This window comes from Raphanus sativus, chromosome 2 (genome assembly GCF_000801105.2).
Source record: "Raphanus sativus cultivar WK10039 chromosome 2, ASM80110v3, whole genome shotgun sequence".
NCBI lineage: Eukaryota > Viridiplantae > Streptophyta > Magnoliopsida > Brassicales > Brassicaceae > Raphanus > Raphanus sativus.
Window position 1 is genome coordinate 23,192,751 of NC_079512.1, and position 17,847 is coordinate 23,210,597.

General features: G+C 29.9%; 1 long non-coding RNA gene across 1 annotated transcript; it reads right to left on the minus strand.

The window, feature by feature from the left end:
* Positions 1-1,787: 1,787 nt before the first annotated feature.
* On the minus strand, positions 1,788-3,878 carry LOC130499200 (uncharacterized). The gene is made up of 4 exons (XR_008938071.1): positions 3,741-3,878; positions 3,191-3,626; positions 2,603-2,912; positions 1,788-2,011 (listed from the first exon to the last, which is right to left on the minus strand). It is a non-coding gene; the product is annotated as an uncharacterized LOC130499200 (long non-coding RNA).
* Positions 3,879-17,847: the final 13,969 nt, after the last annotated feature.

Sequence of the window (17,847 nt, forward strand, 5' to 3'; positions counted from 1 at the left end):
TTCTTCCGTACGGGATCGATATGGGTAGCATGGTTTACGGATGTGGTGTTGAAAGGACCTGCAACAAACTACTGGAGCATTAAAACAAGCCAACGCAACTCCTGGTTTGTGAATAAATTGATCAAGTGGAGACATCACATTTACCCGCTCATAAAGTGCAGACTGGGAGATGGAATGTCAGCGAGATTTTGGTATGACAACTGGTCACCGTTTGGGCAACTAGACTCCTATCTTAAGCCGGCCACTTCAAGACTAGGGATCTCCAAAAATGCAACTGTCTCATCCCTGTATCAAGGAGGCAACTGGTTACTACCTCCGGCAAGGTCAGAAACTCAACTCAACCTACAAATCCACTTGACGACTACAGTGCTAACTACTAATGCGGACCACTACGGATGGGAAATTGAAGGAAAGGTCTCAGAAACTTACTCTACTGGCGGTGTGTATGTGTATCTAAGGGGAGAAATCGCTTCTGTCCCATGGGCTAAGGTGGTTTGGTCCTCCTTTGGGATACCACGACATGACTTTCTTGCTTGGCTTGTTGTTCTTGACAGGTGCCCAACTAGAGACAGACTGATAACTTGGGGATTAAATGTCAGTCCTCTTTGCCTCCTATGCAACTTGGCACCGGAATCAAGGAATCACCTTTTCTTCTCCTGTGCTTACACGAATGCTCTCTGGTCTGATATTGCTCGAAGATGTAACCTGGTGGCTTCTACTTCCTGGGACGACACCCTTGCGCAGCTCCAAACCCTCTTTGCTAATCGCCATGTCAAGCGCCTTACTCTGATGGTGATAAAAGCAACTATCTACTGGATATGGAATGAAAGAAACAGCCGTCTTCATCGATCAATCTTCAGAGGCAATGACTCCTTAAAACTGATCATCGATAGACAAATTAGGAACAGGATCTCCTCACTGAGGCTTTCTCACCCTGCTGCCTGCTCTGCTATGATGCAATTCTGGTTGTCGACTGAGCGTTAAGCGTGGTCGGTTTCACTGTCTCCCCCTGTCGTACTCTTCCTCCCCGCTGGTTCATCGTCGCTGATCGGACTGTACGGAGAAAACAAAGCGTTTTTCTCCTTCTTTCACTGGGCTTCCTAAACTCTCTGCTTGGGCTTAAATTTTAGTTCTCAAAATATGTGTTTTTCTAATCTGGGCTGGGCTCTAAATTAACTAAAGCATGGGCTTGTAAACATTTTATTTTCTTTTGTTTTTAATATGAATGCCAGTTACAAAAGAAAAAAAAAAAACAACACAAGTTTGGCTTGTGTCAAATAATTCATTTTGTCACCAAAATCAAAATCTTAAGCTTCGAGTATAGATGTGACTAAGAATGAGAGAGTTTATTGTTCTCATTTTACATATTGCTAACCTTTTTTAAATAATACCTTAAGCATTTAAATATACACAAATTAATATTTACCTTTTTTACAACAAAAACTACTTGTCTAAAAAATCACCGGTTCAAATAGCCAAACCGAAAGTAGAAAATCAGCATATAACATAAATGATGTACAATATAAATATATATTTTTCATCATTTATTAACACAGATCTAAAAAACACAGATCTAAAAATTAAAAGATGTACACTATACACAGTTCAATTTGTTTTTATTTTCTCTTCTAAAAACTTTATGAGATTTTTACTATAAATTAATTGATATTTACTACATTAGTTAAAATATTTCACATTTAAGTCCATCAATACTATTAATTCAGGATTTTTTTTTACATTTGCCCTCACTTTTACCTGGCATATTACTTTTTATGCAATTATTGATTTGCCTAATTTTTAAAAATTCAGTAAGGGTAAACGTGACAATAAAAAAAAAAGGACCAATTTAACTACCTCTACCTACTAATCTGACTAACTATCCAACGATTTGGAAAAGAAAAACTATAGCTAATATTCTATCATTTATAAAAATATAACTATCCCATAACAACGTCACCATTTTCAGTTCATCTCCATAATTCAGCAAAAGCTCCTATTCCAAAACATAAACCTGAACCAAAAAAATATCAATATAGCAATTAGTAACCACACTAAAACATAGATTAATATTAACTGCATGAAATCTTTAAACCAAAAAAAACAAAAGAAATATAAACAAATATATTCCATAACTATTTTCCAAACAACCTCACTTCCTAGAATCAAGTGCCCACACTCACGACCCCTCAAAAATAGTAATCAGAAAACAAAACATATCCAAATATATTTCATAACTTCTCTCAAATCAAACCCACTTCCGATAATCATGTACCCATATTGACAAACCAACAGAACTCAGAAAGCTTTTCCCACTTAAAACAGATTTTGTAACCGGCTACAACTTAAAAAGATATACAAGATCACGTATATGTTCAAGTGAAAAAATTCAAATAAAAAAGAATAAACTAAACCTAAAATCGCAATTGCCTATTGGCATATTCCACTAAAGATACTTTTTCAACTAGATTTTGAAATCTTATTTTGAACCTGCCAATTATAATTCTTTCCTATAAATACTACCATTACAGCAACAACAGTATCATCACAACATCACCAATCTTTTTCATCCGTAAAAATGAAACCATCCCAGAAGGTATATTACCTTTCACAGTTGAAGCCTCGCACAAGCGACTGTTGTATTCAGGTCAAAACGATCCACACCTGGAAGCAAGTCAACGCATCATATGGTGAAACTCTCGAAATCATCTTTGCTGATACGAAGGTAATCGAATCATTTATACTTCTATATACTGGATTTTTTTAACCAAAAAGACTTATTATACTCTATAAAAATATTTTTATAATGCAGAGTGATAAAATCTACGCAACATGCAGACAGAATCAGTTGCTTAGCTTGGGTAGTCAATGTGTGATTGGCGAGTGGAAGACCATTCAAAACATGTCGGTCACTGCTGTAAAGAACAACTGGAGAGTAAGCGACCACATGTATAGGATCACGTTTATAGGCCAAACAAAAATCACAAACTGTGATATTGAGAATGATGACATGTTTCTCTCATTAATGGAGTTCGATCGAATAATGAGTGGGAGTCTGGAACCCAATTTGTTGTTTGGTAAAAAAATATATATTCAAAGCTTTTACTATAATTTTTTTGTATAAACTACTTTGCTAATGTATTAGCAGATTAACAAACAAAAATCACAAGAGATAGAGGGCAAAGTTGCTTACAGAGACAAGCAACTCAATTGTAGCTAGATTCGACCTCATTAGCAACACGGAGAATAGGGGAAATCTCGACGAGAGAGGAGGGGACAACTTCACTGTCGAATGATTCTCCGAGGTTACCAGCGGCTGAGTCCGTACGATCTGTCGCTGATGTGGCTGGGATGGACCTTGGTCAGGACCTCCTCTGGTAGCCGACATAAGCTCCTAAAGAAAGGTTCCTGTAAAGAAAGGTTAAAATCTTTATACATTATCTCCTAAAGAAAGGTTAAAAACTCTAAGCTAAAACCACAAAAAGACTGAGTTAAGAGCAGAGAAACAAAAAAAGTTTATATTTTCATTGCAGTAGAAACATTTTCTTCGTCTGGTTGTGCAAAAAGTCTTTGCCTTTCATCATCTGAACCATCTGTGGTTTTGTATTTGTGACCATTTAAACTCCATCCTAAATATTGTCGCATGTATAGAAAAAAAACTCAGTAAGAGCTCTCTTTAAAAAAAAAATTACATAAACGAAGAGAAGACATCTTTAGTCAAAACACAAGCTTGCCGATTTTACCTTCGATTGGATGCAAAAACGCTCATAGATCAAAGAATTATGAAGAATTCGACTTCTTAGTTTCGAACAGAGGAGAAGAAATATCGGCTTTGGATATATCGAAAGTTTGCTGTCGGTTCATTTTATTTTTTGCTCAAGACACTAATGCATTGACTTTTCAGACCACAAAGTATTAAATGTTTTATTTAGTCTTTCCGAACAAATTTATGGAAATGTTAATAATTTTTTTTACACATTCGAAACAAATATGGAGCCAATATGTCAATACCCAAACTAAAGCCCATTAGTATTTTCTAATTGAAACTAAGGGGGTGTTATTGAACAGGATAATTTAATAGAATTGGATGTAATTTAATTCTAGACTTAAAACCAGTGTTATTGGATTGTGTATTTGGTGGATAGAATTAGAATCCATTAAAAACCCCTGTTATTCAATATTTTTTAGATATCTCTGGAATTCAGTTATGGTGGATTTTAATGGAATTCATTGTGTATTTTTAACTAAAATAAATCCTACTATTTTTGTCAAGACTTCAAAAGAAACGGGACATGATATCTTTTTCCATCAAAGTACTTGCAGACTTAAATTCCCATACTTAATTGAAATTCCAGTTTAACTTTATATTCACTAAATACCCAACAAATCAGGAGACTCATAAATCAATTGTATATCATTTAACTTTATATTCACTAAATTTTCTTTATTATATCTATTTAAATACAATTACCAAATTTAGAGAAAAAAATTTGTAACCAAAATTTTAGAAACCAAGAGAGTTATTATTTTTTCGTTTTTAAATTATTTTATATTGAATATAAAATAATAAAAATAATCACATAATTAACAATGTTGAACAAACAAAACTGCAAAATGAACAAAAAATTATGAAACCGGATCTATAAACCACTAAACAGTATATATATATCTTCAAACTAAAGATCAATTCATCTGAAAACTAACATACATGTCTAAATATATTTGACAATAACTTAAAAATAAAGAAAAAAATTAAAAAGAAAATATACCCGCCCTTCTTAAGGGCGGGTCAGTATCTAGTCAATACTATTAAAACAGAAGACCATTTTTTAAGGTGTCCTCCGGTTTTGAAAGTATTTACAGAACCTTGCCACTGATTAATTTAAAACCTATGCTTTAAATTAAAATCAGTATTTTTGTCATTCTTTTTATTCAAACAGCAACACCTAGATCACAGCTAAATGATTCTTTTATTTTTCGTACTACAATATCCCTTTTTAATGAAACTTAATGTATCATTAAATGTCAAAGTAACATCTACATTTTAAACAAACTTAAATTGCATCAACACTGATTTTATTTTATTATATATTAGATGTACCATATCTTTGTATTGAGAACCAGAATGATATTCCAGCAATACCCAAGCTTTAACGTTTATTGGATTCTACAAGCTTCAAAATATAAACAATACATATCTGTTAATATCAATGGTTTTACCATTGATCACTTCCAAACAGAAGTTTTGATTACACCAGAAAACCTATATGTTGCATTATTCAAATATAGTCGACCAAATTATTTAATTCACAAACTTTCCCAAATTAAATACCAAAAATATGAACCACTAAATCAAACCCTAAAAAATTGGCAAATAAACTAAATTTCCGGAAGAACCTACCTAATCATTTCGAATATGCTAAATCATTTGTACCAATCTTTTTTTTTGACGGCATCATTTGTACCGATCTTTTAAAAAAAATTATCTAAATTTTCGGAGGTTCCTTAAATAACATAAATACCCGGCTAATCATGATAGTTTTAAATCTTTTACAAATCACAACGAAAAAGCAAACCAAGAAAATTATAATTCTGTTAACATAAATATCGAATATAATAAATCAAAATATCTAATATTCCTTACACGTATATGCAAGCTAATCTTCAAAAATCTATATTTAAATAAAACAGGATATTTCAAAAAATATTCTGATCGAATTCGAAGTTTTAAATAACTATATTAATAATTTGAAACGGAAAGTTAGTAATCAAAATATATTATGAATCATTAACGAAGTATATTCCAATTAATATTCTAGATTGACCAAATCTTTCCACCTCCTATGTTTCATCCGTTTAATCCCTACGAAAACCTACATCCCCACTCACTATATATACAACCATATAAGCTGTCAAAAAAGTATACTCTTATGTAGTACCATGAAAAATCAGAACGATATTATTTCAGATGATTGAGAAACAAGAAACCAAGATACGAAGGCTCTAGAGATTCTCTTTACCTCTTCATGTTCGAGCGTCTGGTTACTCGGGAACCAACCAATTCTAACGCATGGGACAGCCAATGGATTTGCTTGGAGGGATGCAGCAGTATAAGGATCGACGCCACAGTTTGTCCATTCAGCTCGGTGAATTCTCAAGAAACGAATCATGCACAAGGGGTAGAACATTCTTCAAGGGAACACAAGTAAGAGAATTGAGTTAATACAATAATTAAACTGATTCTTTTATCTATTCATATGGTTAATCATGATATAATCTCCTACAGCTTGCATATACGCTTTGGCCTACAGCGCTTTCAAAACTTAGAAGAAACAAGTTTACTATTAAGAGCCAGATAAATTATTAGAAGAAGAGTTGATCATGATAGTTATATCCTATCCAACATACTCACAGAACCATCAACATCATCACTGGAACTCCAAAATTTAAATGTGATTAGAAGAATGATTGGGACAACCATAGAAAGCTTACTGAGTAAATGTATTACCTGCATAATATTTTTCATGATCTTTAGTGTTTGATAATTGAAAACTCGAGCTGTCGTTCCAAACAGTAACAGCTCATGAGGGTAACTGAAAAATCCAAATCCAAATCCGACAAAGTTAACTGAGAATACTTCCAAATCATTATCAGCATCGTGAGTGTAACTCTACAACAAAGATAACAACAAAAATATCTGAACTGATCAGAAAATAAAACGAATCAAGAAGACAGCCATAAACATGATAAGTAAGAAATCATAAATGTTTATAAGCTTGCAACTTTTTTATTATTCCGAAACAGAGAACTCATGCAAAGAAATGAACTGAGCAAACATAAAAATGAATAAAGAAGACAACCAAAGATCAAAATCTGGGCTCTGGGCTACCTCTTTTTATCTCTATGATAATCAACCAAAGTCTATCAACAATAAACAAGGAAAAAGACATAAGAAATCGAAAAAAATTCAACTCCAAATACATCTTATACTATTAAAGTAGAAGACAGTTTATGAACCTACCCCTGAATTTTATAAGTAATTACAAAATATCCCATTTTATTTCCTTTTTTAATCAAATCATCTAATTAAAATCCCAACAAAGTCTTCTTATAAATTGACAGCCCAACTTTTTGTTCTCTCTGTCAATAAAACGAAATGAGCTATAAATTTTTGAATCAATGAAATGGGCTTTAATATTTTAAATTAATGGCCTTCAATATTCAATAGCCAAAATCCTGTAATTTTTAAATACGCATGAACCAAAAAATATCAATAACCAAAATCGTTCTTCAACTCATATATTATCGGGATATTTACTCCAAATAGATCATTGAATATTCTCTGTAATTTAATATTTTCTCTAATTGTTACCAACATAATATAGAAACAGAAATAAGATCTCCCGGTTTCCTAAATATTTGCACCATATCTTTCCAAAAAAAATTTCACATTATTAATTACTTGAAAATATTTATTAAATGAAACCTCAAAAAAAAATTGAAATAACAAATGATTAAATCAACAAAATCATAATACGGGTCTAAATTATCTCACCTCTTTAAAAAACAGTTCCATTTAAAATAAAAACTAAATCACATAAACTGAATTTAATAAAATTATAGAATTTTTTTGAAAAGCACAAATTAATTTTTCAATACAGAGAATGTTGAAGATATAAAATATTTTATTTAAATTAGAAAAAAAAATCAGTGTAAAATAAGTTTAGCTTTGGGTTAAATGAATAAAACCATATTACGGGTTAGAATTATTTATAGTCTTAAAAAATTTAATCATATTTAAAATAAAAATAAGTCATATAAGTAAATTTAAGAAAAAGTTATATATTAACACTCTTAACGTTAGTGCATTAGTCTTATTTCATTCACCAAAAAGTTTTTTTTTTATGTTTCAACACTGCTTTTGGTTTTTTTAGGTATTTTTGATATTTTCATTAGAGTTACCTTCTCTTTTGATAATATCGTAATAACATAGTTTGTTGTGTATAAAATAAATTTATCAAACAAAATTCACATCAATAGTAATGTTTCATGTTACCATTGTTTCATTTTCTTCAAATGACATAATACAAATCTCATTAAAGTCTAAATAGTTACTTTTCAAATTTTATATAATATTAATAAGTATGAATTATTTAATAAACATTTTAAATTTTTTTTTTTGGTTTTCAGCGGATCAACTCATATCGGATCTTAGGTTAATAGCGGATTTTTAGATTTTTATCAGGTTTTCTAAGATTATAATTACAATTTTTTTTATTAATTTGAATTGAATTGTACACATATCACTGGATTTATCGGTTCAATCATAGGTCTGAGTTGGATATGAAAAGACCGCTTGAAAATCAATTATTATAATAGAACAAATTGTTTGAAACACAAATAGAAAACTTTAAAATTATTTATTCTCTAATCAAAATTACAAATTCAATTAAATTTATTAAAATCAAAAGTCATTATTTTGCAATTATATTAAAGAGTATTTAATATAATTCAATTCTTAGCTTTTTTGAAAATTTTGTTTCCTAAATGTTTAAATTATCTCAACTCCTTAAAAGTAGTTTCATTTAAAATAAAAACTAAATCACATAAATTACATTTAATAAAATTATAGAAAATATTTTGAAACGCACAAATGATTTTTTTCAATACAAGAGTGTTGAAGATATAAAATATTTTATTTAAATTAAAAATAATCAGGGTAAAGTAATTTTAACTTCGGTTTAAATAAATAAAATCATATCATAGGTTAGAATTATTTAGAGGCTTCTAAAATTTAGTCATATTGAAAATAACAAAAATAAGTCATAAGTAAATTTAAGATAAATTTCATAAAAAGTTAAAATATATAATTTAGAAAAATTCATAATTTTTATTACGTAAACTAATTTTCCAACAAAAAATATACCCGCCCTTCATAATTTTTATTACGTAAACTAAACAAAATCATAAAAACACATGATGCAAACTTTATATAGAAACACATATGTTATAAAAATAAGTACATGAAAAGAAAAAAAATCCCGCGCTTTGATATACATTTTATGTTAAAATACATTTGTTACAAAAATAAATTTGTCAAAGGAAACATACCTGCCCTTTGAAAGGACGGATCAAAATCTAGTAAGAACATTAAAGTACTAAATAGTGTCAGTTTTGAATATAATTTTCTTTCAGCCGATTCACTCCTTGGGATGCTTTACCGCTCCATGGAGGAATTTTGAAGATAAAAGATTTGGTTTAATTTTATTATAGAGAAAAAAAATATTTTGTTCTATTTAGTAACTGAAAATTATTTTGTTCTTATCAATCAAATTTAGCATACTGTTATATATATATAATTATTTAGATTTTATTATAGTTAACCTATTATAAACTTTTGAAAACTAATTATCTATATATATATATATATATATATATATTGGTAATAAATAACATTATTATCAGTTAATTACTTCTTACTTTTGTTATACCGTTACTAATACATTATTAATACTATTAATTTCTAACCATATGATATTTAGTTAAAAATAGTAAAATACTATCAATTAAATTATAAGATACGCAAATAAGTATGTGTTAAGTTTAACCTTTGTTGATTGGTTTTTGACATTTAAACTAGGTGTCTTACCCGCACTTGCGGGCTTAATAATTTTTTAAAATTATAAATATATATATTATCAATTCAAAACATTAAAATAAATTATTTTATGCTTTTAAAATTTTAAAAATTAATTCAATATTAAAGTTTATTATGTATGATAATTTTTTAATTTTAATAATATATATTTTATTACATAAAATAAACATAAAACATTCATATATACATAAAACTACATAGATAGATTTATATTTACTTTTAAAATATTATGATATAAAATATTTTTGGGTAACATAATATATAATTTTTTAGATAATGATGATTATAAAATTAATTAAATTCGTTTTAATTTATGGTTAATTATATCTTAATAAATCTAATCTAACTAATTATTAAGGATAACAAAAAATTTAAACGTTCTAACAAACTTTTGACGTGAGAGAAAAAAATCATTTCACAAATAATATTATAAAAATATTATTAAAAGATAATCTTTCTTAATAAATAATTTTAATGATTTGGCTGATAATTTATCATTATCTTAAGACAATAAAAACTTCAAACAAAAATATTACAGTTAAATTTATACTATATTTACATTAGTAATATTAAAATATTATATATATGTTTATATTATATTTTGTTTAGTAATATCAAACCGACTCTATTTTAATATTTAATTTTTCTTAAACCACATGTTTAATGTGGAAGCACCTTAGCCTAATGGTTAAGGTCTAAAGGCTTTTACACCCAGGTCTGGGATTCGATTTCCAGACTATGCAATTTATTGCAGATTTTCTCAAATCCAGGTTTCAAGTCCCGGAGAGAGCGCGATTTATTAGGCAACTATTCAGCTTATGGAAATAAGGATTACATGCAACTATGCGATTATGGAAGGAGGGATTACAAGAGATCTTCAACATGGTGCAAGTAAATCTGGTCAGGCGTGGATCTTCATAGGACGGCTCAGATGATGCAGTTAGGCGTAGATCTTCATAAGACAGGTAGTATTGTCGGTTATCGAATCGTCTATGTAATATTCCTAATAATTGTAATATCATAATTCGGTTGTCGAATCGTCTATGTAATATTCCTAATAATTATAATATCATAATAAATCAGCGTTAAAAAAAAACCACATGTTTAATTAAAAAATATTAAAAATAAGCAAAACTATTTATTATTAAATATGAAAATAATCAAAATTATCTAAAATCATGGAGAGAATGACAAATCAGCCAATTCACTTCATAAATAATGGGCTTGATTGGTTGGTGTTGTATCTTTAATTTTTAAGCTTTAGAAAATAGGTTGTGAGTTTTATTGCTTTGGCATTAATTGTTTTGTTGTAGATTTATTTTCAAAACACTAAATAAAAACTGTTGAAAAAATAATTTAGAAAGGTAACATATTTCTTTTTCTAACTTTTTGGCTATAACTTTCATTTTTCGATCAAAAGCTTGATTGCTCTAGAAAAATGCTATAGAAAGAAAAAGTGGCTGTCCAAAGCACGTACAGCACTCACCAATCACCTCCAATACTATAATAGTATAGAATAATAGCATAGATAAGCTTCTAAAAATAAAGGCTTCTACACCCAGTTCTGGGGTTCGACTCCCAGACTATGCAATTTATTGCAGATTTTCTCAAATCCAGGTTTCAAGTCCCGGAGAGAGTGCGATTTATTAGACAACTATGCAGATTATGAAACGAAGGATTACATGCAATTATGCGATTATGGAAGGAAGGATTACAAGAGATCTTCAACATGGTACAAGTAAATCTGGCCAGGCGTAGATCTTCATAGGACGGCTCAGATGATGCAGTTAGACGTAGATCTTCACTAGACAGATAGTATTGTTGGTTGTCGAATTGTCTATGTAATGTTCCTAATAATTGTAACTAGTTGTTTTGCCCGCACATGCGGGCATGAAATTCTTATAAATACTTATTAGTTTATGTCTTATTGAAAAAAAAAAGATAAGCTTCTAAAAATAATAAAACATAATAAATAATCAAAATAAAGTTATCAATTAAAATTCTTAAGAGTATGACAAAGAAAAAAATAATTTAAATTATGTAGAATATGACAAATAAGCAAAATTAAAATTAGTTAAACATAAAAATAAGAAAATTAACTAAATATATAGAAAATATGACAAATAAGCAATTAAAAATGACAAATAACCAAATTTACCTAAAATCATGGAGAAGATGCAAGTAAAAAAATTTACAAAATATTATTAAAAGATAATCTTCCTTAATAAATAATTTTAGTGATTTGGCTGATAATTTATCATTATCTTAAGAACATTTAAAAAAATTCTAATAATAATATCATAGTTAAATTTATATTATATTTCCATTAGTATAAAATATTATCTATATGTTTATATTATATTTTTAGTAATATTAAACCGACTCTATTTTAATATTTTGATTGTCTTAAACCACATGTTTAATTAAAAATATGAAAAATAAGCAAAACTGTTAATTATTAAATATAAAAATTATTTAAAATTATCTAAAATCATGGAGAGAATGACAAATCAGCCAATTCACTTCATAAATAATAGTATAGATAAGCTTCTAAAAATAATAAAATATAAAAATAATCAAAATAAAGTTATCTATCAAAATTCTTAAGAATATGACACATAAAGAAATAATTTAAATTATGTAGAATATGACAAATAAACAAAATTAAAATTAGTAAAACATAATAAATAAGTAAATTTACTAAATTTGGAAAATATGGCAAATAAGCAATTAACAATGACATAACTAAATTTATCTAAAATTATGAAAAAGATAACAAGTAAGTAAATTTACTTCTCAAATAATAATATAGATAGACTCTAATATTAAAAATGGAGTAGAACTCGTTATTGGAGTAGAATGATTTATCATAAGATTCGCTATTGGAAGTCATTTAATTCTAACAACTCATGCTTAAGATATGCAGATTCATATACGTGCTAAGAACTATTAAATAGATTTTTTTTGCTACACACTATTAAATAGTTTCTATATCCGTGTAAAGGAAAATCTCATAATCTATCTATAAATTACCATATTTCAAAGTCAATTAGTTATATAAACATCTTCTTTTTGGTTGCATCCACCTCTCATATACAGATTTCCATTACATACAAGAAGAGAAGTAGTTACTATACCTCAAAAGAGACGATGGAGACTTGGGGACTAGTGGCGGTTATAGGTGTTCTTGTATGTTTGTTAATCTTAATATGCGCAGCAATATATGCAAGCTATTTATATTGGAAAAGCGATGATGATTCGTAGTCATGATTGTAGGCTAATTCAATTGATGTTTAATGTTCTCTTTTATTTCTATAATAATATCAATATATTTTAACTTATTTAGTGTTTTGATCTATATGTTTTGTAGTTTATAATTTTGTTTTCTCGTCAATAGTTTTGATAACCTTTTTTTTGGAACGGCATAGTTGTGATAACCAGATAATTGATTTGTTCCTAAAGTAAAAAGAAGTAAGAACAATAAAATATCACAAAGTCTTGTCTTTTGCCTAACTCTTAAGCGATTTATCAAAAGAAGACAAATAAACTCCGCTGAAATTTCACGATTATTAGACTTTAGGATGGAAGAGCCTTCGAAGCACACTCGTATATCGTGCCGAAACCCAAAACTAAATCGAACCGAATAAAAAAGTATCGAATTAATTATTTATAAATATTCAGATGGTTTTGTTTTTATACTTCAAATATTTGAGTTAAATAAGTATCTGATTATCTAAAATAAAATTATATATATATTAACGGGTTTTATAAAAACAAATGTTTTGTTCTTTACTATATAATTGTTTTGATAACGATAGAGATCCGACGACCTAGATCAACCAGATAGTCCCACAAATTTTATGGTATTCCATGTGTTTTTGCGATTTACATTTAATGCTAATCTGAATGGCTGTATAGAATATTGAAGCCGGGTCCGTACGAAGCTTCCTCAAAATCACTAGCTCACTACCTCGTAGTTTTTTTACAATATAATTGATATTGGCTTCCACAAATAACAGAAGCTCATGTTTAACCAGGGGTTCTGGCTACGCCTTCCTCCTGCAACCAATGGCCCCTCTTCACTTCAGGCTCGGGTGATGACGACTGGCGACAGAAGAATTCATTCTACACACTTCTGACGATGGGGCATTAACACGCTATGCTTTTCTTCTCTTTCACGCAGGTATGTAAAATGCACCAAACTACTGTCTTTATCATAGGTGAGCATGTTGGCATATGCATGAATATCCATCAGCCTACAGTGCATAAGTTCCTCTCCCAATTTTTGTTTGGCTGGCGAAGATATCCTGCTGGATCCAGATCAGAACCGTAGTAGAAATATTAATATAGTTGGTAGTTTTTAAAAATATTTCACAGTTTTTTGTGGATTCTAAGCTTTCACAAATGATTTTCAGAAATTGAAATATAGTTTTCAAAAACAGCGGTAACATTGATTCTTTAGGTTAGTAGTAAAAAATCTTAACCAGGCTCTAATATCAAATTGTAACACCTATTTCCCCAAACAACACAACTCAGGATTCATGAGCGCATGGTTAGGGACACATGTCTACGCAACCAGACAAATTATTGTGTCCTGTCAATGGTCCCAAAAACCCAAACGCATTGCCTTCTATTTAAACACACCAACCCTATATATCACTTCTACTTATAATCTTACACAAATGAAAAGGAAAAGAGAGATGAGTAATAGGTTACTTAGTGAAACAGTTCTAGACCAGTCTCCGTTCATGAGCTTCTATACTATTCAATATAGAACGGGAGCTTACTAGCCACTCACAATCAAAGATAACATAAACAACAAGCAATGTAATGAAATCAGTCATCACTACAAATAGAACTGACATACCAATCAACCTAGACCTCTAGGACCTAGAGCATGCTCACATAGGTCTCACCCCGACCCCATTACAACATTCTTGCGTGGACTTCCACATCGGGCTACGAACATGCAACTTCAACGTAACTACTCGGTTGTACAACAATCCTTCTGCTTTGTCCACCTTGCGGTCACATTGTCACGTCCTGCACAGACTTGGCATGAGCTTACACAGCGCCGCCTTTTCATTCACATCATCTCTTTCTAGACACCATTCTTTCTCGGTATCACATATAATAGTCGTATTCAGTTCTCATTCTGATTACTTAACACATTCGTTTAAACACCAGCCATTTTCAGTGTCTCAGACAACTTAACTTTATGTTCAATACACACATACCTAACAGTTTTATATCTAATTCAATATATTCATCTAGTAAATTTGTCTTTCAATTCCTTTTAACAACTTAGCTCATACACAAAAATCAATCAAGCAATTATACCAACCAATCAAGCAAACATTATAGCAATCAATCTCTCACATAAACACATGCCAGTTCATTAAGTCCTTTAAACAGTATGTGCCATTTTATGCAACATGACTCATGAATCTATTAACCTAGCATCGATTAAACAAGACTAACCAAATCATAATTTAACATCAAACAATATACAAGATTATGAAAGTAAACTGGTTAAGAATCACCTTACCCAGAAAGTAGATATGGATAGATCTGAAGACAAAGAACGAGGTAACACAAACAAGGGACAACAACAAATAACTGCTCGCCCCGTGAGGGGGGGGGGGAGGATGATCGGCGGCTGCTGCTCATGGTGGTCTGGCGGCTGGGCTCCGGTGAAGACTCACGGACGAGGAGGAGGAGAGAGATAGACGTGACGAGAGACAGAGGGAGATAGAGAACGACACAAGAGAGAAAAAGAAAGAAGAGAAAAGAGAATGTTGATGTCTAGGTTTTCAGTCTTCTATGATCTCTACGTGAGCTCAATTTGGTTTCTTAATGAGGGATACCAAAAAGGATGCCTCTCTATTTATAAGAAAAAGAGAAATCCTAAGTTTAATCTAATGAACTAGATTAGGACCCGCCCTAAAGGGCGGAAATTGGTTTGTCAAATTTCAATTAATAATATATGGTATATATAATATGTGTATATAGTATTATATATATTGTGTAACATTTATATATATATATACATATTAGACATATATATATAATATTTTATTAAATATATATAGAATTTAATAGTGTTATAATTTGTGTTGTACTTGTTACTCCCTTGTTTCATAATAAGTGTCACTCTGAGCTCATTTTCTTGTTACACAAAGAGTGTCACTTTACAATTCCAATGTAAATTATACTAACTTTCAGCTGAAAATTAATTGCAAACTGCATTAATTTTATAAATAATTTTATTTATCTAAAATACTATTGGTCAAAGAGGTATAATTAATTACAACTTACATATATTTCAACAACTTTCTTAATCTGTGTGAAAAATGTCACAACGACACTCTTTAAGAAACGGAGGAGTATTAGTTTGTATTTAATCTTCTTTCATTTTTAGTATAATAATTTGGCTTGTCACACCTTTTACCTTTTAACTTATATACATAGTTATGTCCTTTTTCAAAAAAAAAAGATAGTCTCGTAAAATGTAATATATAAAAAACATATTTAAAAAATCTACTGACCATATGCCACCATTATTTGGTTATTTGAACAAAAAAAAATCATGTTCTTGCATAACTGTGTATGTTGTGATATGATGTAGGCGAAGAGTAAATATATGGAAGTAAAGTTAGTGATACGAATATGAGCATATGTTGGTCTATGCCACAATTATTTGGTTTTTGGAAGATCAATGAGCATAAGCATACACGGTCTTTGTATGCTTACGTTGTAAATGAGTCGGATATTTTTTCTTTTATGTCTGGAATGATATGGAACTCGTTGATTTAAGAGTGGTTCAGTTTTATATGATCTAATTATATTAAGAGATTAACCAAAAATATTATAAAAGTGTTACTGGTTAGGTTTAATTAATCTATGTTGATTAAGATTTGGTTTAATTTAAGTTGGTAGGTTGCATTGTATAGGAGACATAATATATTCTAGCAACAACTATGAAAGAGTCTAAAATTTAAATGAGAACTTCAAATAGTAGATAATCCCTAAATTAATAGATTAGATCCTCGATTTAGCGGATTTCTCCTTTTAAATCTAAGAGATATTAGGTCGGGGGATAGAAGTGTTACCTATGATCTATTGAATATGTACCGTACCACTTGAGTCTAAGAAAATTTTACGATTATAATGGGAGAGGCTTCAAACCACGCTCGTAGTTATGCCTAGCCATTTTTATTTGAAGAATTAAACTAAAGCGAATCAAGATAAGACATATCAAGATGAATAATTCTTTTAAAATAAAAATTCTGGAACTGAATAATATCTAAATATTTAAGTGAATTATCAAAATTATTTATTATTTTATTAAATTATCTAGATTAACAAAATCAAACCAAACCAAAGTCAAACTGAATAGAAAATTTTCTAAATTAAATAATCTTATTATCAATGTCCATGTTTATTGTTTATACATGACAAATGGCCTGTTTTTTTAAAGAGATGATTTTTTATTATTTCTTTTAAGTTTTAATGCTGAATAATATGTTATTAGAAACTATAAAAGATATTACAGACAATCATGTAGCTAACAATTTTACTTATATTTTATAAGGAACAACGTCCAACTGAACCACCTAAATCATCCTATAGATCCATGTTTGAGTGATTTCATCATGTTTTAGATTTTTTTCGTATATAAGCCCTGTTCGTTTCGTCATCGCTGTTTTCAGCGGCAGCGTTCAAAAAAGTAGGGCAACGGAGACAAAAAATAAACAAAATCGAAAGTTAATTGCCGCAGATTGATTGCTGGAGACATAAAAAAGGAGACGCTAGTGCCGCTGAAATTTTCCGCGTCGGTTTCGTTGTTGTTAATTGCCGCAGCGACTGGGAAACAAACCGATGATCCTTCACCAGCGTCCGTTTCGTTTGTGTGTTGCCGTGATAAAAGGCGTAATTATCTGACGCTGGACGCTGGACGCTGGACGCAGGACGCAGCGGTGATGAAACGAACAGAGCTCATCTTTTCTCTTTTATTTTGTATAGCTCCGCTTTTCGGAAGAAATATTAAACGAACTCTTATCCAAACCACATGAGAATTAACCAAACCGTCTCAAATAACCGAAATAAAATGAATTTGGACTGGGTTTAAAGATTGTACCGTCAACAAGAAACTCTGTTTTCTAAAAACGGAAAAGAAAGAAAAGTCTTAA